The sequence below is a fragment of the Lissotriton vulgaris genome, chromosome 3_1 (genome assembly GCF_964263255.1).
Source record: "Lissotriton vulgaris chromosome 3_1, aLisVul1.2, whole genome shotgun sequence".
In the NCBI taxonomy this organism is placed as follows: domain Eukaryota; kingdom Metazoa; phylum Chordata; class Amphibia; order Caudata; family Salamandridae; genus Lissotriton; species Lissotriton vulgaris.
This window is the reverse complement of record NC_141689.1, coordinates 373,275,748-373,298,045: the sequence shown is the minus strand read 5'-3', so window position 1 is coordinate 373,298,045 and position 22,298 is coordinate 373,275,748. Positions and strand designations below refer to the sequence as shown.

The following is a 22,298-nucleotide window of genomic DNA, read 5'->3' as shown; positions in this document are numbered from 1 at the left end:
CATTCCTACCTATTACATGACTACCAAAGATTATAATTTACTCACATTGAACATGTGGGGTATGGGAACATATAGGAAAACAGAATTAAGAAATGGGACGTATTCTCCGCCCCAAACCAAACGCACAGCGAAATGTGACACCTTGGGTCTGCTTGATTCCTTTTTAACCACTTCAATTAGTTTTCTTCATCTTTGTTCCCATCTTTTTGTTTTAGCTCTCCTGAAATATCGTCCCCACATGACTTCAAATGCCTTTTTCCAGGTTTCTAATGTTCTGCCTGTGCCACTCCGGGCCTCTTGAAAGAACATGATGGATGCAATAGTTTCGTAAAAAGCAGTGTTTTATTAACTGGAACCCAATGCATTTCGGGCAATTATTGCCCTTCTTCGGGGTCACTGTGAATGAACAATGAAAACATAATAACATCCCATCAATATACATTATACTGCATCATTAAATTGTATCAAGCAATTTAATCTTAACTTTAAACCATGATAACATTTCTTCGTGACGCGTTTTTATCTTTAGTTAAATTGCTCACTTCATAGATATATTATCTCGCTCCGCTCGTTCTCTATGAATGCTTGTAACTCAAATAATAGCTCCCCCTTCCTCTCCTAGTTAAACAGCCAACAGTCAGTCCTAGCGGTAAAACTCCATGTTCCACTTTAATTTATCCCTCAGCTCTCACCGTGCTCGATGTGATGGCTAACTCTTTACTTAGCACGATAATTGTGTGACATTTTGTTCCTGCTCATAAATATGCACTTACCAGCCAAACAACGTTTAAAAACCGCCCATTCTCCTCTTTTCTCCCAAACAGCATTATTCCTCCCACAATCCCTTGCGTTTTTAAACTTATCCCGGTCACCAACTGTTTTGACTTTACCTCATCAAGATCAACTACGAGATTAGGTTTGCGTCAGCTAAATACTACAACTCTCATGATGCAATCTAATTAACATGACCTTAGTATAACAGTTTCAATGTAACATTATAATACTGATGGCTTCAATGTGAGCCCGGCTTCATAGTTCATATCCTCAGAGATTTTACACTGTCTAAAAAATGAACCCGATGATCCAAATGTCGTGCAGGGAATTTGAGTTTCCGTCGTGTTAATAGTCCTTTAATTCGGCGGGTGCAACCCCACGGCTGGGCAATCACTTATGTAAACAATGTAGGGGCGTGTGGAATGCACTCCTGTTCGTGCTGTCTTAAATTCAGTTTGTCTCAATGTACTCCTTTTGCGTGCAGCTTAGTTACAGTGTATTGCCCAAAGGACACTGAATAGTTAACAGCATTAAGAAATGGGATGTATTCTCCGCCCCTAACCAAACGCACAGCAAAATGTGCCACCTTGGCTCTGCTTGATTCCTTTTTAACCACTTCAATTAGTTTTCTTCATCTTTGTTCCCATCTTTTTGTTTTAGCTCTCTTGAAATATCGTCCCCACATGACTTCATATGCCTTTTTCCAGGTTTCTAATGTTCTGCCTGTGCCACTCCTAACCAATCACCCATTTCAAACTGGATAACTTTGGTCTTATGCAATTTGTCAAACCACAATTTGCAGGCTGCCTGCAACTCCAATTCTATTTTCCTCCACTGTTGACCCACATCAACCCTCATCCAACCTTTGTGCCACTTCATCCACCAGGGAACCAGTCTAAAATTGGGCTTCCTACTCTTTAACAACTCAAAGGGAGTCATACCTGTTGACTGATGAGAAGTTAGGCGATAAGCCTCTATTCGCCTCCAAACCAAATCTTTCCAGCTCAACTCATTTGATCTTCCTCACTGAATGCCCTCTTTGAGGGCTTTGTTAAATCTTTCTACTGCCCCAGTAGTTTCTGGGTGATACAGGGCAATAAGTTTGTGTTATTCCATTACATTGCATAAATTCCTTCATTTCTCATGACCAAAACTGAACACCATTGTCAGTTTAAAAAAGTGTTTGATAGTCCCTCTAATAAAACAAACCCTACCAGGAAGTTATAACGGAGGTCGAGCTGATGTTAGAGACAAATTTGATTTCTGGTCATCTTGAATGAAAGTCGACTAAAACAAGAATATATGGGGAATTCCTTTCTCCTGTCAATGGCCCAATGATATTCATTGCTACATCCATCCAGGGACCTTCATGTAGGGTGAGTCACTGCATAGGTGGAGTTTTCAATTTTGCTAACTTATCTAGCAAAACAACAGGCTATGCAATTCCTTATCTCGCTCTCTCAACCAGTACATCCATCCCTGACCACCAAAAGTCTAACATCAACCTTTGCTTGGTTTTGTTGATCCCCAGATGGCCGTGTGTGCAATGTCAATCAGTTCTTTCCAACGGATTTCAAGAGGAATCAATTTTGAGCCTCTGAAAGGCATTCATCTACTTCTGATAATTCTTCTCTGACCCTCCAATATGGCCTCAGCTGATCTTCATTCTTCTCTACACTTTCCCACCACTGGAATAACAAATCTCCTACTTTACTTAGAATGAGATTAGTTTCTAACTTTTATTCCAATTTTCCTCCTCAACTATCCTTTGGTGATCATATAAATATTTTCTTTGTGCTATTCTGTATCCTCACTTTGGTTAGCACAGGCAATGTCTTCCTTATCCGTGTCATCAAACAATCAGGTCATGCAATTTACTGCAAAGTTATGTGTGGCAGGGATATATTCTACATCAAATGTGTATTTTTGATGATTAATGACCCATCTTTTAATTCTACTATAAATAGCACCTCAAGCGGTTTGTGGTTAACTTGAACCCAGTCCCCCAAATAAAGTTCCTGTATTTGTTTAGCACCCAGAACACTGCTAATACCTCTTTTTTGATTATAGAATAGTTGACCTCAGATTGCCTAAGTACTCTTGGGGAAAATGCAATGGTTTCTTTAACTTGTCCACTTTCTTTTCTTAGAAAAACAGACTCCAGCCCTTTCAAACCGGCATCTGTTGTAATGATCTTTTTTTTTCCTGGAACAAATGCTTTCAAGTCTGGTGCGCATCTTTAATTTCTCTCTCACAATGCAATTCTCACTCAAAGGTGTCCCTATTTTTCTAGAAATTTGTGCATATGACAAAGTTACTGATGAATTTACTATAAAATGCTGTCATTCCCAAAAAGGATCTCAGCTCGTCTTGGGTTTTGGGTGCCACTAATGTCATTACAGTGTTAACCAGATCTGCTTTGAGTTGTACCACTTTAGAAGTGAATTTATGCCCAAGATTGTTTATTTAAGTACATTGAAGGTTACATTTGTCTTTCCTTCCTGTAGGCCATACTCTTTGAATCTGTCCAAAACCTGTCTAAGGGGCTCATTACGATGGCGGGCCTGCCATTGCTGCGGAGCTGGGACCGCCCGCTGGTAAGGAGATAGTCCCGCTCAGTGTATTAAGATGTGCTTGCCACTATGGCAGGCACATCCAGGTCCCTGACCATTGCACGTTCGCAATGCACAAATGGAACGTAGTGCATTTCCATGAACAACACGGCAGGCACCACGCGGTGCCTGCCACCTTATGCACGGAAATATTTGGGGGGTCCCACGTGTACCCCAGTGCACATTGCCCTCCCCCACACAGAAGGGGCCCGCGACGGGACCCAGAACCAAGCCCATGCCAGCCTTTCCATAGTGGTGGAACTGCCATGGAAAGGCTGGCTGACGTCAGCATTCCAATCCGGCGGGCGGTTCCTGCTATGCACCGCCGCCATTTCACAAATGCTGACCGCTCCACCAGGCAATCGTGAGGATTGCCGTGGTGGAAGCGCGGAGTTCGGTCTTTGTGACTGCAGCGGTCAGTAAGCGATTCCCGCCATCTTAATATGGTGGGGTAAATGGGAGCCATATGGCATTATGTTGTGCCTGAGAAATCTCAAATATAAGCACATCGTCTTGACAACGGATTACCCCTGGAGTTCCAGACAGTATATTAGACATGGCTATCTGAAAAACTGCAGCCGCCATTACCAGACCCAACATCATGTACATTTGTACACCCTTATGGGAGTAATGAAAGCAGTGAGTTTGAGAGTCAAGATGTAGACTGATCTGGTAATAGGCAGATGTTAAATCTAATTTTGAACATTTTCGCTCCTGCTACAGTTGTGATCATCTGTTTGTCAAAGGAAACTTATCAACAACTACATCTTTGTTGAGGGCCAAAGGGTCAACACAGAGGCATATCTTGCTGTCTGCTTTTCTTGCCACTACAATGGGTGCTAACCATTCAGTTGATTCCACAGTTTCTATTACATCCAGCTTGCACAATTTTTCCAACTCTTCTCAGTCTGCGTTCTATACAATTAAGGGAAGACTACGTACTTCAACTGACATTGGAACTGCTTTCTCTTTCAATTTTATCTTTCTGCACATATTGATGGAGGCATCACAACCTTTCTGTGAATGTTTCAGAATATTCTTTCTCAAAATCAGATCCCACCTCTATATCAGTGTTAACATTCTGGATCATTATTCGAGGTTCAGCTTTAGGATTCAGATAAACTCCTCTGAATTTTTGTGCTGGCCGTCCCAAAATGTTATCTCCTTTATATGAAACAAAATCTTTTTTACTGTATCAGTGTTTATACTCAATCTTTCCTACAAAGTATCCTATCATCTTTATTGTCTGAACACCATACCCTACCGGGACAGTTTATTAAGTACCTACTCTGAAATTATTATTAGTCTAGACCATGAATCAAACATAACCTTAACCCACATCTTTTGGGTTGCTAGACCCTCCATCAGTCATCTGCAGAACAATTTCTTTGTGCACATTACACATACCTTGTTTCTCAAGTTTCCTGCTACCAGAGCTACTTGTACAGCAAGCCAAAAAAAATTTCCTTTCCTCCGACACATATTACATACAGCTTTCATTGCTGGATATTCTTTACTGTTTGCTATGAGATCAACCCTTCCACATCTGTAGCATTGCACCTTGAAGGTGCTGACACTTCTTCTGTCCTTTGTCATAGGAGAATGGAGTTGTTTCTGTCCTGTAACTCCAGTTCTGCAGTAGGGGTATCTCTGTTATAGTCATAATCTAGTGAATAGTCCCGCCCATGTGCGTGGACCACCGGCAATCAAAAATAATCTCTTAAATTGTCAAAAAATGCAGAACTGCAAAGACACTTAGAGAATTTAAAGACACATAATGCAGCCTATATCCACAGGCTACACTGTCCAGTACTTCAACTAGAAATTCCACCAAACAAAAAACCACACACAACACAGCCTGCCCAGTTTCTTCCATTAAAAAACTTGCCTCTACCAGTAAAAAACTCTGGAATGATAGATAGCCATTATGTGGCTTAAATAGGATACTGGGCCTTTAAGAGAACTTTCCAGAACTTCTCCCAGTATCCCAGAATGCACAGCAGGTCCTTTTTACTTTCAGTTCTTTTTTCCGGCTCCTGCTAACAGGACCCTGGCATTGAGCTCTCCCTTTTTCAAGGGTTTATTGGATTTTTGTTCACTTTTTTGATAAAAGTGTTTGCAGTTTATATATCTTGGTGTTTCCCTTCACTCCTGTGTGTTTGTTCAGGCTTTTTTAGGGCTCTAAAATGCCTGCTCTTTTCGACAAATGCCCAGCATGTGGAAGGAAGAAGTCCAAGACTGATCCACACGACGTCTGCATTATCTGTCTCCCTGAAGCACATGTCCCTGAAGAATGTGACATCTGCCAGCACCTTTCAGCAAGGACCCTGAGGGAAAGGCTGAAGATAAGGCTTCAAGGCCTGGAGGAGAGATGACTGCAGGCTGCAGGTGGGTCTGGGCAGGCTGGAAGGTTCCCTCTGCCTCTGCTGAGGCCTCTGGGGGGCTCCCCAGAGGCAGGAAGACCAGCAAACGGTCCCGGTCTCCGTCGGCGTCGAATGCATCGACGGCGACGTCGAGAGGGATGACGACGGTGTGTTCCCCATCTCCCCGGGGCTCCGGGTCGAGACGGCGTGAAGATTCGACGTCGAAGGGCCTGGTTAGGCCGCCGTCGAGACGCACTTAGTTGGTTAAATCCATCATTCTTTTACTCACCATGTCACCCCAGTTTAGACCTGGCCATTTGCAAATCAGTCTTGACCCTGTGCCTCATGGAAACTTTCATGAGGCTGCCAATTTAGGCAATTTAGACACAAATTCCTCTACTGTTTCTCTTTCCATTCATAAGCTCTTCCCGAAATGATAACACTCCATGATTGTACTGAACGTAGGAAAGAAATGATTTTCTCATTTCTTTATGCTTATTTTGTATTCGTTTATCTTCCTAGATTCATCAGCGCTCAGATCAGGTTCAAGGTTTATTGTCCATCTGCTCCTAAATAACGTTGTAGTAGTGCTATCTTGCTGTCTAGACCCACATTGTGCTCACAAACTATGGAATAATTGTGAAGGACGTTTTTTCAATTTTTCCCACTTCAATGGTGGTTCCCAATGGGATGTTAGAAAAAATAGGGGAGGAGAAACACTCTGTATACTCATTTCTTCTTTCTGATGTCACATAAAATATCCCCCACCCCACTACCTCCAACCCCTCTATCTTAGCAACCATATTGGGGCTTAGGCCTCGGAGTATGTGGCAAAGCAAAATGTATTAACACACTGTGTTTCTGTTCTCTTTTTATCACTGCCAACATCAGTGTGATTTATCTCAACTGTCTCCAGGTGGTGCTGGCTCTGTTTTAGACAGGAAAAGACTCTGAAGCCTCGAATCAATGAGAGGGTGCATCTTGCAGGCCTAGGACAAAATGCGGTAAACAGCAGGCAGTAGGTGGCATATCACAGTGAGTCTTTTCAAGACCACTCGCTCGACAAGTTGCTCCATAATGGATTCCCCTGGGTTCCCCTGGTTGTCTAGTTTTAAAAAATGTACAGGTATGCTAGGTTTCCATAAATGTCAGCTGATCTAGGGCTCAAAATCCACAGCTAGGCGCATTGCAAAAAAAGGGTCGGTGTTCACTGGAAAAATGTGATGTGTCCATGTAGCGTTTTGGGCCATTTCTTGTTGCATGCGACTAGGCCTACCCACAAAACTGAGGTAGCATTTATATCAGCAGACTTGGGGGACTGTTTTTTTGGGTGGAAGTTTGTGGCTCCCCACAGATTCCAGAACTTTCAATTACAGAAATGTGAGTGAAGTGTGTTTTTTGATACAAAGTTAAGTTTTAGAAGGAATTCTGGATAATAGAACCTGGTGAGAGCCACACAAGTCACCCTATCTTGGATTCCTCTGGTTGTCTGGTTTTAAAAAATGTACAGGTTTTGCTATGTTTCCCTAAGTGCCGGCTGAGCTGAGACCCAAAATCCACAGCTAGACACATGGCAAAAAAAGGGTCTGCTTTCAGTGGAAAAATGTGATGTGTCCACCTTGCGTTTTGGGCAATTTCTGTCGCGGGCACTAGTCCTACCCACACAAGTGAGGTACCATTTTTATTGGCAGGCTTGAGGGAACGGTTTTTAGGTCGTCGTTTGAGGCTCTCCACAGATTCCAGAACTTTCCATCACAGAAATATGAGGAAAATGTGTTTTGTTTTTGGAATGCCAGAAACCGGTCCTCGGAAGCTTGTTTCCGGTCCAAACAAGGCATGGCTTGGCAGTTCGGGCTGGACTGTTCCCATGAGGCACAGTGTCAGACTGATTTGCATATGGCCATGTCTGAACTGGGGTGGTGTGGAGTGCAAAAAAAACGATGGAATTAGGCCCAGATCTCTGTACTGGGGTGAATGTATGACATTGTTCTGCATTCTGTCCATCAACTGTGGTTTTTGCATTTGTTTTTTGATTCGCACAGGATTCTGGGTAACAGAACCTGGAGGGAGTCACACAAGTCACCCCATCCTGGGTTCCCCTGGTGTCTAGTTTTCAAACAAGTACAGGTTTGCTAGGTTTCCCTAAGTTTCGACTGAGCTAGGGCCCAAAATCCACAACTAGGCATATTGCAAAATAGGGGTCAGTTTTCACTGGAAAAATGTGATGTGTCCATCGTGCGTTTTGGGCCATTTCCTGCCGCGAGCACTAATCCCACCCACACAAGTGAGGCACTATTTTTATCGGCAGATTTGTGGAAATACATTCCCCCACGTTTTTGGCACCCTGTAGATTCCAGAACTTTCCATCACAGAAATGGGAGGAAAATGTGTTTTTTTGACAAGGTTTGAGCTTTGCAAGGGATTCTCAGTAACAGAACCTGGTGAGAGCCATACAAGTCACCCCATCCTGGATTTCTCTGGGTGTCTAGATTTAAAAAATGTACAACTTTGCTAGGTTTCCCTGCATGTCAGTTAAGCTAGGGCCCAAAGTCCACAGTTAGGCACAATGCGAAAAAAGGGCAATTTTTCACTGGAAATATATGATGTGTCCTTGTTGCGTTTTGGGCCGTATCATGTCACAGACACTAGGCCTACCCACACAATTGAGGTATTAGTTTTGTCGGGAGACTTAGGGAAACATAGAATAGTAGAACAAGTGCTATTACTGTTTGTCTTTCTATGAATTTCTGCCTTTCAAATGTAAGACAGTGTGTAAAAAAGAAGTAATTTTGACCAATACCCTCTAATTCACATGGTAATACAGGAACCCACAAATTCAGAGATGCACAAATAACCACTGCCTCTAAACTCCATATCTTGTTTGCATTTCAGATACACATTGGTTTCCTTGTTACCTATTTTTCACTCCTATATTTTACCAAATTAATTACTGTGTACCCGGTACACAATGAAAAACCATTGCAAGGTGCAACTCAGTTATTGGCTCAGAGTACCTCGAGTTCTTTGTGAACCTGAAAGCCTCATACATCTCCACAACCAGAAGGGTCCCGCAGATGTAACAGCAATAGCTTTCAAAAACCTACAATAGTTTGTGGAAGTTACAGGTGAAAATGAAGGCATCAACAGCTGTTTTTGTTGACTACATTTCAATATTCTTTTAGTTCAACTATTACTTTCCATAGGAAAACCTTGAAGGTTCTACACAAATGACCGAATGCTGAATTTAGTTCAAGTTCAAGAATTTGTATAGCGCGCTACTAACCCAGAGGGTCTCAAGGCGCTTGGGGAGGGGGTTCATTATTTATCGAATAGCCAGGTTTTAAGTTCTTTTCTGAAAGAGATGTGGTTCTGTGTGAGGCGGAGGTGAGTGGGGAGTGAGTTCCAGGACTTGGCCGCTAAGTAGGAGAAGGATCTACCTCCCATGGTGGACCTTTGGATACGCGGGACTGCGGCGAGGCCTTGATTGGAGGATCTTTGTTGGCGGTTGGGTGTATAGAAGGATAGTCGAGTGTTGAGGCATTCGGGTTCTAGTTTGTAGAGGGCCTTGTGTGCGTGGGTGAGGAGACGGAATGTTATTCTCTTGTTGACGGGAAGCCAGTGGAGGTCTTTCAGGTGGCCGGTAATGTGATCTTGGCGAGGGATGTCCAAAATGAGTCTCGCCGATGCGTTTTGGATGCGTTGGAGTTTATTCAGTAATTTGGCTGTAATTCTGGCGTAGAGGGTGTTTCCGTAGTCTAGTCGACTCGTAACCAGTGCGTGGGTGACAGTCTTTCTAGTCTCGGTGGGGATCCAATGGAAGAATTTTTTGTACATACGAAGTACGTTGAAGCAGGAGGATGAGACGGCGTTGGCTTGTCTGGTCATCGAGAGGGAGGAGTCTAGGATGAAGTCTAGGTTGCGTGCGTGGTCTGTGGGTATGGGTGCGGAGCCCAGGTCCGAAGGCCACCATGAGTCGTCCCAGGCAGAGGGGGATGATCCTAGGATGAGCACTTCCGTTTTGTCTGAGTTAAGTTTTAGGCGGCTGTTTTTCATCCATATGGCTACTTCTTTCATGCCTTCGTAAAGATTGGTTTTGGCGGTGTTGGGGTCGTTGGTGAGGGAAAGGACCAGCTGGGTGTCGTCAGTGTAGGAGATGATGTTGAGGTTGTGTTGGCGCGCGATGGAGGCGAGTGGACTCATGTAGACGTTGAAGAGGGTGGGACTAAGTGATGATCCTTGTGGTACACCGCAGATGACTTTGGTGGCCTCTGGTTTGAATGGGGGGAGGCGTACTCTCTGGGTTCTTCCGGCGAGGAACGAGATAATCCAGTCCAAGGCTTTACCTTTTATGCCAATGTTGCTGAGGCTTTGTATGAGGGTGCTGTGACAGACAGTGTCGAAGGCGGCGGAGAGGTCAAGTAGAATGAAGGCCACTGTTTCTCCGTTGTCCAGTAGTGTTCGGATGTCGTCTGTTGCTGCGATGAGGGCGGTTTCGGTGCTGTGTTTGGCTCGAAAGCCGGATTGTGATGGATCGAGGGTGTTGTTGGATTCCAGGAAGGTGGCGAGTTGGCTATTGACGGCTTTCTCAATGACTTTTGCCGGGAATGGGAAGAGGGATATGGGGCGGTAGTTTTTAAGTTCAGAGGGGTCTGCTGTGGGTTTCTTCAGGAGAGCGCTGACTTCGGCATGTTTCCAACTTTCTGGGAAGGTGGCAGAGTTGAAGGAGCAGTTGATGATGTCACGGAGATGGGGTGCGATGATTTGTTGAAAATGTGGTGGGGACATTGGTCGGTTGGCGAGCCAGAGTGGATGGAATTCATTAGGCGGATGGTGTCTTCAGTGGTGATTGGGTTCCAGGCGTTGAGGTGGTTGGAGGGCGGTTTAGGTTCTGAGAGCGGTGGAGAGGATTGTTCGTTGGATTGTTTTCGAAGCTGTTATGTATGTCGGCAATTTTGTTGTAGAAGGAGGATAACGAGTCGCAGAGGTCTTTGGAGGGAGTGATGTCGTTTGAGGCTGCGGTGGGGTTGGTGAATTCCTTGACGATGTTGAAGAGTTCCTTGCTGTTATGGGCGTTGTTGTCAAGTCGATCCTTGAATGCTGATTTCTTGGTGGATCGAATCAGCTGGTGGTGTTTGCGGGTGGCTGACTTGAAAGTGGTCATGTTGTCGGTGGTTGGGTTTTTTCTCCATGTTTTCTCGAGAGTACGGCATAGCTTCTTGGATTTCTTGAGGTCATCGTTGAACCAGGGGGCCTTTTTGTTGTCTTGTTTGGTGTGATGGTTTTTCAAGGGTGCTAATTCGTCAGCGCTGTGAGTGATCCATTGTTTGAATTTGATGGCAGCTTGGTTTGGGTCCGATGAGAGGGCGGGTGGGTTCTGGTTGAGCGATGTGAAGAGTTGGTCAGTGGTGATTTTGTTCCATTTTCTCTGGGGGATAGGTTGTGCGGAATTGTGGGTCGAGGTTGTTTTGTAGCTGAAGTGAACACAACAGTGGTCCGTCCAGTGGAGAGCTGTGGTGTGATCGAAGGAGATGTGTTTGCTGGAGGTGAAGATTGGGTCGAGCGTATGTCTGGCTACATGGGTGGGGGTGTCAACAAGTTGTTTGAGGCCGAGATTGGCCAGGTTGTCCAGAAGGGTGGTGGCGTTGTTGTCGTTGTTCTTCTCCAGGTGGAAGTTGAGGTCTCCTAGTAGAATGTAGTTCTCGGAGGCGAGGGCATGTGGACTGATGAAGTCAGTGATGTCTTCGCTGAACTGTTTATGGGTTCCTGGTGGTCTGTAGATGAGGGTGCCTCTAAGTGAGGTTCTGGGGTCGGTGTGGATCTGGAAGTGGAGGTGTTCGGCGGTTGTAAGGTTATCGTCGGAGCTTGTCGTGATTTTGATGGTGTTCTTATGGACGATGGCGATGCCTCCTCCTGTTTGGACGGTGGGGTCTTTCCGGGTGATCTTGTAATTGTCAGGGATGGCAGTGGCGATGTCGGGTGTTAATGATTCGTTCATCCATGTTTCAGTAAGGAAGGCGATGTCCGGTGATGCGGTGTCGAGTAGATCCCAGAGTTCAGTGGCGTGTCTGTGGACCGAGCGGGTGTTCAGCAGGATGCACTTCAGGTGATTAGAGTCGGAGTTGTGTTTGGGGTTAGTGGATGTTGTATTGGTCTTATCGCTGGTAAATTTGCAGGAGCGACAGGCGAAGGGGCCGTGGGTGCGTCCCGGGGCAGCTACGTTGCATTGTGGTGTGTGTCCGGGGTTAAGGGCGAGAAGAGTTGCGGCGGCATACGAAGTGTAAGAAGTGTGGCATATGAGGCATACGAAGCATTAGAAGTGTGTCTACTGGTTAGAAATATATAGCTATCCGGAATCCATTATTGGTTTCACACCCATTTCTACCACTAACTGGAAGGAGGTTGAAAGCACAAAAAAATAGTAAAAATAGGCTATGTTCCAAGTAAAATGACAAAACGGTGTAGAAAGTTTGGTTTCCTGACAAATGTCTACCTGTTCCTGAAAGCTGGGAAGATAGTGATTTTAGCACCACAAACTCTTCATTGATACCATTTGCAGGGAAAAAACAGATGCTTTCTTATGAAGCACTTTATTCCAATTTTTCCCAAAAACCCAAAATATTGCTGTACTTTGCCTAATTTCTCGATCCCCTCCAAGGGCATTCGCAAACCCTGGGTACCTCTAGAATCGTCAGCATTTTGTAAGAAAAGACCGCCAATTTGATGGGGATACCTTATATGGACAAAAAGTTATGGGCGCCTAAGCACAAACTACCCCAAATAGCCAAAATAAGCCATGGCACAGGAGGGTGAGGGAGGCCTCGTTACAAAATGGTTGAGACATCAATAAAATATTAATTGATAAACTTCCTGAGAACACTCCTAAAGTGTGGTAGAATGAAACATTTCGTAGCTAACGTAAAAGAAAGTTTTAATTCTATTTAGGACTCGGAAGCGAGGATTATGCCTTCTTTCTTCACGTTATTATTATAGCAGCATCAAGATTAACAAAGACTACATTTCCCATGAACCATAGGGAAAGGTAGCAAAGAAAAACAACACAGCAACAGCCAATCCCAACAAGGAAGCAGTGTCCAATCAGGGGCTAATGAGTACTTTGCTAGTGACTCTACCTCTTTCGTAGCGCGAAGGCAGCAGTCTTGTTCTCTGCAGGCATCCTGTTTGTGAGCATCAGAACCTGCAAACAACAGGCACACATTACCTAAGGAAACCAACTGCTAAAGCCTGTAAAAGAGCATTGAGCAGTTACTCTGAACAGAGAATAGTAATACATACAGTTAAAACCTGAAGCAAATGACTTACTGCAGTCCGGGGACGGTTCTCCTCCTGGATCGTAGGGCAGGATAATCCTCACCTATGAGTCCTTGATAGAATTGAAACTTTCGGTTACATTAGCTAGGAAATTTTTCATTCTATGTTAGGACTGGAGGCGAGGATTATGCTTGTTTAAAGCTTGCCCACAACCAAATGAGCCGTATTAAGCACCGGCTTAAAGTAGAACCTCTTAAAGGTTGAGTCCAAAGACCAATCAGCCGGATTGAGGATATCATCCAAGCGGGCACGCAAGCCGAATGCCTTCGAGGCCATAGCTCCTTGAGCGGATTGCACCCCAAAGTGACGAAGGCTGATACCAGCCTCTTGCAATTAGGCAGCGAACCCATCTAGTGATATTCAGCGAGGAAACCGCTTCAAAGGGTTTCCGGAGCGCAATAAGGAGCTGGCTTTCACCTGGGGGGCAAAACTCTTCCGTCATCTCTTCATATGACTTGAGGCATCTGACCATACAACGTTTCGGGGAGTCAGGAAACTCCGAATAGAAGATAACCATGGTATGGCATTTTGTGCGTCATAGTGGTGGGAAAGTCACCAAATTGAGGGTAAACATTATACCGGTGATATCCAGGGCACAGACATCCAAGACCAATTTGCAAGAGCTTAGGCACAGGAGCATGGCCATCTTCGCAGAAATCTCCTTTCTGGAGAGGAACCTGTTAGGTTGCCGGGATAGAAAAAGGTTGAGAACCTAATTAACATGCCAGAGCACGGAGTAATGCGGCTCTGGAGGCAAGGAAAGTCGGAAGCCACGAAGCAACCTGCAAACCATGGGGTGCTCACCTATAGGCGTTCTATTAACTGGAACATGGCCAGATGAAATGGCTGATCTGAAGGTGTTGATGGACCTGTAGGCTAACTCGTCGGAAGCAAGCTGCGCCAGAAAATTCACAACATGAACCACGTCTGCCCCAAGGGATCGAAACCCCTTCGCAGACACCAATAGGACCATCTGCCCCACACGGACCTGTATCTCTTGACAGTACTGTCCGCCCAAGCCTTGGAGATGAACATCTCAGCTTCCGCAAAAGTCCTGGGGCTTCCTATCAACCCCTGAAATCCGCCACGTCATGAGCAACAGTGAGTTTGTCAACACTAGCGTATGAGGAGTCCCCTCAGGATTCCTGAGGAGGGTCGGAAAGTGGGGGGAGTACGATTTTAAAATCTCAACAAAGTTCAAGAAGAACCAGCACCAAACTTGCGACTTCCAAAGCGGAGTGACTATTACCATGTCCGCTGATTGTCTGCGGACTTGCGCTATTATCAGCATGATCATTGCGAAGGGAGGGAACGCATATCCATGCTCAGACCGCCAGTCCTGGAAAAATGCATCTGTGGCCACTGCCAGGGGATCCGGTCTCCAACTGAAGAACCGTGAGGTCTGATGATACAGTCTGAATGCGAACAGATCCGCTGAAAAAGAACCCCAGTGGTCGCAAAGACGGACTGGTCTAACCTCCAGAAACTGGAATCTCGGAAGTGGTGTGATTGAAAATCTGCTTCCAAGTTGTCCCGCCCGGGCAGGTATTCAGCTGTGACCGAGATCTGGCAGTCCAGACCATATTGCCAGAAACTCGCCGCCAGGTCCGAGAAGGCCTTCTACCTGGTGCCTCCCAGGTGGTTCACATATCGGACAGCTGAGACGTTTTCCATTTTTAGGAGAACGCATGACTGCACCAAAGTCTCTCGTCCAGCAACATATGGCAAAGGACCCAGCCAAAAGTTCCAGACAATTTATATGCAACTTTTGTTCATCGGGTGACAACAACCCTCCCATAAAAAGGTCTCCACACCTGGCACCCCAGCCAAGCCTGCTGGCATTGGATTTGATCACCAGATCCGGAACAGAACCAAAGATCTTGCGGCCGTTCCAGGCCTCCATGTGGTCCAACCACCAATGAATCTCGGCCCTCGCCTCGAGGGACAGGGCGATCATGTGAGAGTACGGATATCTTTTGCGGAGGAAGTACGCCTTGAGGCGCTGAAGGGCCCTGTAGTGGAGTGGGCCCGGAAAGATGGCCTGTATTGACGCTGACAAGAGGCCTACCACCGGGGCCAGTTGACGGAGAGACACCTGTTGTTTCGACAGGACGCGTCGCAACTCGTGACAAATTTTGGTGACCTTCCTGTAGGGAAGAATGAGAGTAGATTACGAACCCCAAGAAGGTAACTGACTGAGCTGGCAGTAACAGTGATTTCCACTCGTTGATCACAAAGCAGAGATCCTGGAGGAGAATCACCGCCATCCGAAGATGAGCCGTCAGCTGACAGGGTCTGTAAGCCATCAGGAGAAGATCGTCTAAATAGATGATCATCCCGACCCGAGCTCTCAAAAACTCTACCACCGGCGTGAGCACCTTGGTGTAGCACCAGGGGGCTGAGGAGAGGCCAAACGGAAGAGCTGTGTACTCGTAAATGAGGTATCACCAGGCAAACAAAAGAAACCACCTGTGAGGGGGAACAATCGGGATCACCAAGTAGGTTTCCTTGAGATCTAAGGGGTGAATGTATGACATTGTTCTGCATTCTGTCCATCAACTGTGGTTTTTGCATTTGTCAGCCCGAGTGGGATGGGTATGCTCAGGCGTGAGTCCCATGCTCTCCACACCACTGGATTCAAGCAAGCCGGGCTGAAGACGGCTGGAATGCCAGAAACCGGTCCTCGGAAGCTTGTTTCCGGTCCAGGGAAGGCATGGCTTGGCAGTTCGGGCTGGACTGTTCCCATGAGGCACAGGGTCAGACTGATTTGCATATGGCCATGTCTGATCTGGGGTGGTGTGGAGTGCAAAAAAACGATGGATTTAGGCCCAGATCTCTGTACTGGGGTGAATGTATGACATTGTTCTGCATTCTGTCCATCAACGGTGGTTTTTGCATTTGTCACCCCGAGTGGGATGGGTATGCTCAGTAGTGATTCCCATGCTCTCCACACCACTGGATTCAAGCAAGCCGGGCTGAATACGGCTGGAATGCCAGAAACCGGTCCTCGGAAGCATGTTTCCGGTCCAGGGAAGGCATGGCTTGGCAGTTCGGGCTGGGCTGTTCCCATGAGGCACAGGGTCAGACTGATTTGCATATGGCCATGTCTGAACTGGGGTGGTGTGGAGTGCAAAAAAACTATGGAATTTGGCCCAGATCTCTGTACTGGGGTGAATGTATGACATTGTTCTGCATTCTGTCCATCAACTGTGGTTTTTGCATTTGTCACCCCGAGTGGGATGGGTATTCTCAGACGTGAGTCCCATGCTCTCCACACCACTGGATTCAAGCAAGCCGGGCTGAAGACGGCTGGAATGCCAGAAACCGGTCCTCGGAAGCTTGTTTCCGGTCCAGGGAAGGCATGGCTTGGCAGTTCGGGCTGGACTGTGCCCATGAGGCACAGGGTCAGACTGATTTGCATATGGCCATGTCTGAACTGGGGTGGTGTGGAGTGCAAAAAAACGATGGATTTAGGCCCCGATCTCTGTACTGGGGTGAATGTATGACATTGTTCTGCATTCTGTCCATCAACTGTGGTTTTTGCATTTGTCACCCCGAGAGTGATGGGTATGCTCAGACATGAGTCCCATGCTCTTCACACCACTGGATTCAAGCAAGCCGGGCTGAATACGGCTGGAATGCCAGAAACCGGTCCTCGGAAGCATGTTTCCGGTCCAGGGAAGGCATGGCTTGGCAGTTCGGGCTGGGCTCTTCCCATGAGGCACAGGGTCAGACTGATTTGCATATGGCCATGTCTGAACTGGGGTCGTGTGGAGTGCAAAAAAACTATGGAATTTGGCCCAGATCTTTGCACTGGGGTGAATGTATGACATTGTTCTGCATTCTGTCCATCAACTGTGGTTTTTGCATTTGTCACCCCGAGTGGGATGGGTATTCTCAGACGTGAGTCCCATGCTCTCCACACCACTGGATTCAAGCAAGCCGGGCTGAAGACGACTGGAATGCCAGAAACCGGTCCTCGGAAGCTTGTTTCCGGTCCAGGGAAGGCATGGCTTGGCAGTTCGGGCTGGACTGTTCCCATGAGGCACAGGGTCAGACTGATTTGCATATGGCCATGTCTGAACTGGGGTGGTGTGGAATGCAAATAAAATATGGATTTATGCCCAGATCTCTGTACTGGGGTGAATGTATGACATTGTTCTGCATTCTGTCCATCAACGGTGGTTTTTGCATTTGTCACCCCGAGTGGGATGGGTATGCTCAGTAGTGATTCCCATGCTCTCCACACCACTGGATTCAAGCAAGCCGGGCTGAAAACGGCTGGAATGCCAGAAACCGGTCCTCGGTAGCTTGTTTTCGGTCCAGGGAAGGCATGGCTTGGCAGTTCGGGCTGGACTGTGCCCATGAGGCACAGGGTCAAACTGATTTGCATATGGCCATGTCTGAACTGGGGTGGTGTGGAGTGCAAAAAAACGATGGATTTAGGCCCAGATCTCTGTACTGGGGTGAATTTATGACATTGTTCTGCATTCTGTCCATCAACTGTGGTTTTTGCATTTGTCACCCCGAGTGGGATGGGTATGCTCAGACATGAGTCCCATGCTCTCCACACCACTGGATTCAAGCAAGCCGGGCTGAATACGGCTGGAATGCCAGAAACCGGTCCTCGGAAGCATGTTTCCGGTCCAGGGAAGGCATGGCTTGGCAGTTCGGGCTGGGCTGTTCCCATGAGGCACAGGGTCAGACTGATTTGCATATGGCCATGTCTGAACTGGGGTGGTGTGGAGTGCAAAAAAACTATGGAATTTGGCCCAGATCTCTGTACTGGGGTGAATGTATGACATCGTTCTGCATTCTGTCCATCAACTGTGGTTTTTGCATTTGTCACCCCGAGTGGGATGGGTATTCTCAGACGTGAGTCCCATGCTCTCCACACCACTGGATTCAAGCAAGCCGGGCTGAAGATGGCTGGAATGCCAGAAACCGGTCCTCGGAAGCTTGTTTCCGGTCCAGGGAAGGCATGGCTTGGCAGTTCGGGCTGGGCTGTTCCCATGAGGCACAGGGTCAGACTGATTTGCATATGGCCATGTCTGAACTGGGGTGGTGTGGAGTGCAAAAAAACTATGGAATTTGGCCCAGATCTCTGTACTGGGGTGAATGTATGACATTGTTCTGCATTCTGTCCATCAACTGTGGTTTTGCATTTGTCACCCCGAGTGGGATGGGTATTCTCAGACGTGAGTCCCATGCTCTCCACACCACTGGATTCAAGCAAGCCGGGCTGAAGACGGCTGGAATGCCAGAAACCGGTCCTCGGAAGCTTGTTTCCGGTCCAGGGAAGGCATGGCTTGGCAGTTCGGGCTGGACTGTTCCCATGAGGCACAGGGTCAGACTGATTTGCATATGGCCATGTCTGAACTGGGGTGGTGTGGAGTGCAAAAAAACGATGGAATTAGGCCCAGATCTCTGTACTGGGGTGAATGTATGACATTGTTCTGCAGTCTGTCCATCAACTGTGATTTTTAAACTTGAGATCTAAGGAACCATCAAATCGTGGGGGCGTAGTACATCCCGAAGGAGATGAAACCTCCTCCATTTTGAAATGGCGATAAACCATGCATTCATTGAATTCGGTCAAACTTATGACGGGTCTCTTGCCGCCGTCTGTTTTGCCCACCAAGAAAATATTGCTTAAAAAACCCCTGGGATGGTGAGAAGTAAGGGAGATAGCGCCCTTGTGGAGAAGGGATGCGACGCGCGGAAAATTGAATGGGCAAGGGCTGGATCTCTGTCCCGGGTGCCCCACAAACTCTACGTGAAACCCTTGCACTGTATGGAGTACCCAAGCATTGTGTGTTAGAGACAACCAAGGGTGGTAACAACTTGCCAGCCGGACCCCTATTTTTAATGGGGAAGAAGGGTGAAGATTGACCGGTGCTTGAGGTGGCAGCTCCTCCTCTGAATCCTTTTCCTTTGCCATGGAGTCCTTCAGTGGGATAAAAGTTCCCGAATCGGGACTGGTCCTGGTACTAACCGGGGCCTCTCGGGTTGCCCTGATGGGATTGCCGACCAGCCAAGCCGCCCCTGCCTCGGCCGGCCCTGTGCAAAACACAGGGAAAAAAACTTTTTTATCGTGGACTGGGCTTTTTCCAGCGACGTGAAGGTATTAACAAATTTGATGAGCTCCTCCACAAACAGCTCACCAAACAGACCCCCCTGGGCAACAGCGCCCGCTTCCGAGTCTGCCTGGTCCCCTAGTTGTGGGTCAATTTAAATAAGGAGGGACTGGCGACGCTTGATTGAGAGGGCATAGTTCGCATTGCCCAAAAATATAACCGCCCTTTGCACCCAGCCAGATAGGGACTCCGGGAAAATGATGGAGCCAGACTCTTTGGCTTCCTCGGCCATATCGAGGATCTTAGTGATAGGGCCAAGGGCATCCAGGAGCTTGTCTTGGCAAGCCCCCCAGGATCTTTTGATCCCTTTTTTGGAATCCCTGATGAACTTCTGGAGGAAGATAGACATATTGGGGTCTAGTTCCGGGACAAGGGCCACCTTCCCCTCTAAGGAAGGGCGAAGACACTCCACCCGTAAGCAGTTGCGGGACTCTTTTTCTAGAAGGCGACAGATGTGTTCAGCCACATATGTAGAGACCTTATCTGCCGGGACCCACTCGAGGAGCGGGGTTGGACGTGTTGTTAGGGTTGAGCATATCTGAGGTATTTTGGGAAGTTAGGGAAGGGTGGGAGGGGTGCCAAGGTCACAAAGGACCAGGAGAAGTCAGGGTCACCATCTGCGTCCGGGTCAGTAGACGGGAGGGCTGGCGTGGTGGAGGATTTCCTGCAGGCAGCGCTGTTTGGCTATCTACAAAAGCCTGCCTCAAACGTTCAAAAGCGTTCAAATCATGGGGACTTTTATATGTCAGAGACCCAAGGGTACCTGGGTCCGAAGGGACTGTAGGGGGGGGCAGCCATCCGCTGCGCAAGCCACTCAAATGCATGGTTGATCTGTCCGCCAAAGGAATGATAGCTTGATCCAACGCCTGGTCGATGGAAGAGTCTACCGCCTCATAAAAGGCATCCCCACAAGGCATCTCTGCAAGGGGGTGTTTCTCCCCTTGAAAGTCCTCATAGTACTCCATGGTACTAGGTCAACAGGGGGAAAAAACTGTTTGTCAGCGTGGGAACCCACCAGGCCATTAATAAGGGCCCACGATTTTAAGGGCTTGGTGGCAGCCTACAATATGGGCAGATATACAACAATTTTATGGGAGTTCTAGCCCCAGTGGACAAAGCGGCTGACTTTAAAATTTAAATATCTAGGTCTACCAAATCCCTATCCTGAGGGAGTAAAACTGGTCTGGGTTCTGTCCCCTGCAAGGCCTTCACAGGCCGATACAAGACCTCAGATAGGCGTTCAACGTACTAAATACCGACTCTGAATCCTGTTTTAAATCGTGGCAGGGAAACAGAGCATAAAATGCAATCAGGCAGTCAGTGGGAGCAATTAGTGTGCCCCCTACAGACCCGTACCGGGCATCCCCCTCAGACCAGCGGCACTGACTGAAAGCACGCACAGTTTTTGAATGCCTGAGGGAAGATCAAAAACTGCGATGCACTGGGCACAGCCTCCCGTGCTTCCTGGCGGCGGGAGATCCACAGAGCACCAGCCAGCAAGACGCCGCATAGGGACGGGAGAACCCTTTCCTGTGGTGCAAACAGAGAACTACAAGAGCAGTAAAAGGAACAAACAGACCAAAAGGATACGGCGCGGTTATAGAAGCCATCAAATGTGACACAACGCGATTGTGCCCAATTAAAACATAAACAAATCAAACAAATGACCCGGCACAATCGCGCACGAGTGGCAATTAGCATAAAAGCAATAACAAAGCACCAAACAGTAAAGTAAGTGAAGAGCACTTATCTGGCTGCGTAGCTGAGAAGAAAGAGGGAGAGGGGACACTAGCAAAGGACTATGTTGGACTCAATAGCCCCTCATTGGACACTGCTACCTTGTTGTGATTGGCTGTTGCTATGTTGTTTTTCTTTGCTACCTTTCCCCATGGTTCATGGGAAATGTAGTCTTTGTTTAACTTGATGCTGCTATGATAATAAAGTGAAGAAAGAAGGCCTAATCATCGCCTCCAGTCCTGACATAGAATTAACCACAAAATCTACCATATGATTATGTTAAGGAAGATATGAACAAAAGGGTCGTTCTGGATCCATAAATTTAAATAGTGAAAAATGAAAAATTTCCTAGCTAACCTAACGGAAAGTTTCAATTCTATTAAGGACTAGAAGGCGAGGATTATGCAGTCCTTTCTTCTCTTTATTACAATAGCAAATTCAAAGAAAACCAATCACAAAACTTTTCTGGAACTACAGCTCTTATGAGCACATGGGGCACTGTGTCCATAGTAACCGCCAGCCAATGACGATGGTGTCTGCAGTACAACTGGCCGTGACGTCCCTTCCGCTTCCTCTTCTTCTCTGTGAGGAAAAACCCGGGGAACGTTCATCAATCCTTCTGGTCTTGTCCTAAATCAACACAAGACAAACCGTTATTAGTATACAGCACTTCCGTTAAAAAACACAACACCATTGAAACCATGTCAAGGAGAACTTAAGACACATGAACATAATACAAGTGTATTCAACCGTAACTGAATACAGCATCATAACCCATCGAAACCAAACTGCAAGTCGCTACTTACCGCAGTACGAAGATTTAGGGGTGGGTCGAGATCAGCAAGTCTCGGGAGGGATAATCCTCGCCTCCTAGTCCTTAATAGAATTGAAACTTTCCGTTACGTTAGCTAGGAAATTTTTCATTCTATGTCAGGACGGAGGCGAGGATTATGCAGGTTTAAAGCCTATCCACCACCATTTCTGCCGTGCCGTAGATGGGTTTGAAGTAAAACTTCTTGAACGTGGACTCGGAGGACCAATCACAGCTGTCATATTATCCTCCAGTCGACCGCCCACCTGCACGGCCTTAGAGGCCATTGCTCCTCTCGTGGAGTGAGCTCCAAATCTGGTGACATCCACCCCCGCCTCGGTCATGTTCCAACGGACCCACCTGGCGATGTATGGAGCGGAAACCGCCTTAAAAGGTTTCTGCAAAGCAATAAGGAGCTGACGCTCTCCAGGAGGGCGATATTCCGCCGTCATGTCCTCATACGCCTTGAGGCATCCCCATACCGACCTGATATTAGTCTTGGTCCTCCTAGCAACCGTGAAAGTGACTCCATCCG

At 47.0% G+C, this 22,298-nt stretch overlaps 1 protein-coding gene across 1 annotated transcript in view; it reads right to left on the bottom strand.

Moving 5' to 3' along the window:
* The window catches only part of CCDC152 (coiled-coil domain containing 152), an 843,580-nt gene that overhangs the window by 694,718 nt on the left and 126,564 nt on the right, over positions 1 to 22,298 (bottom strand). The gene's annotated exons all lie outside the window — the stretch shown is intronic.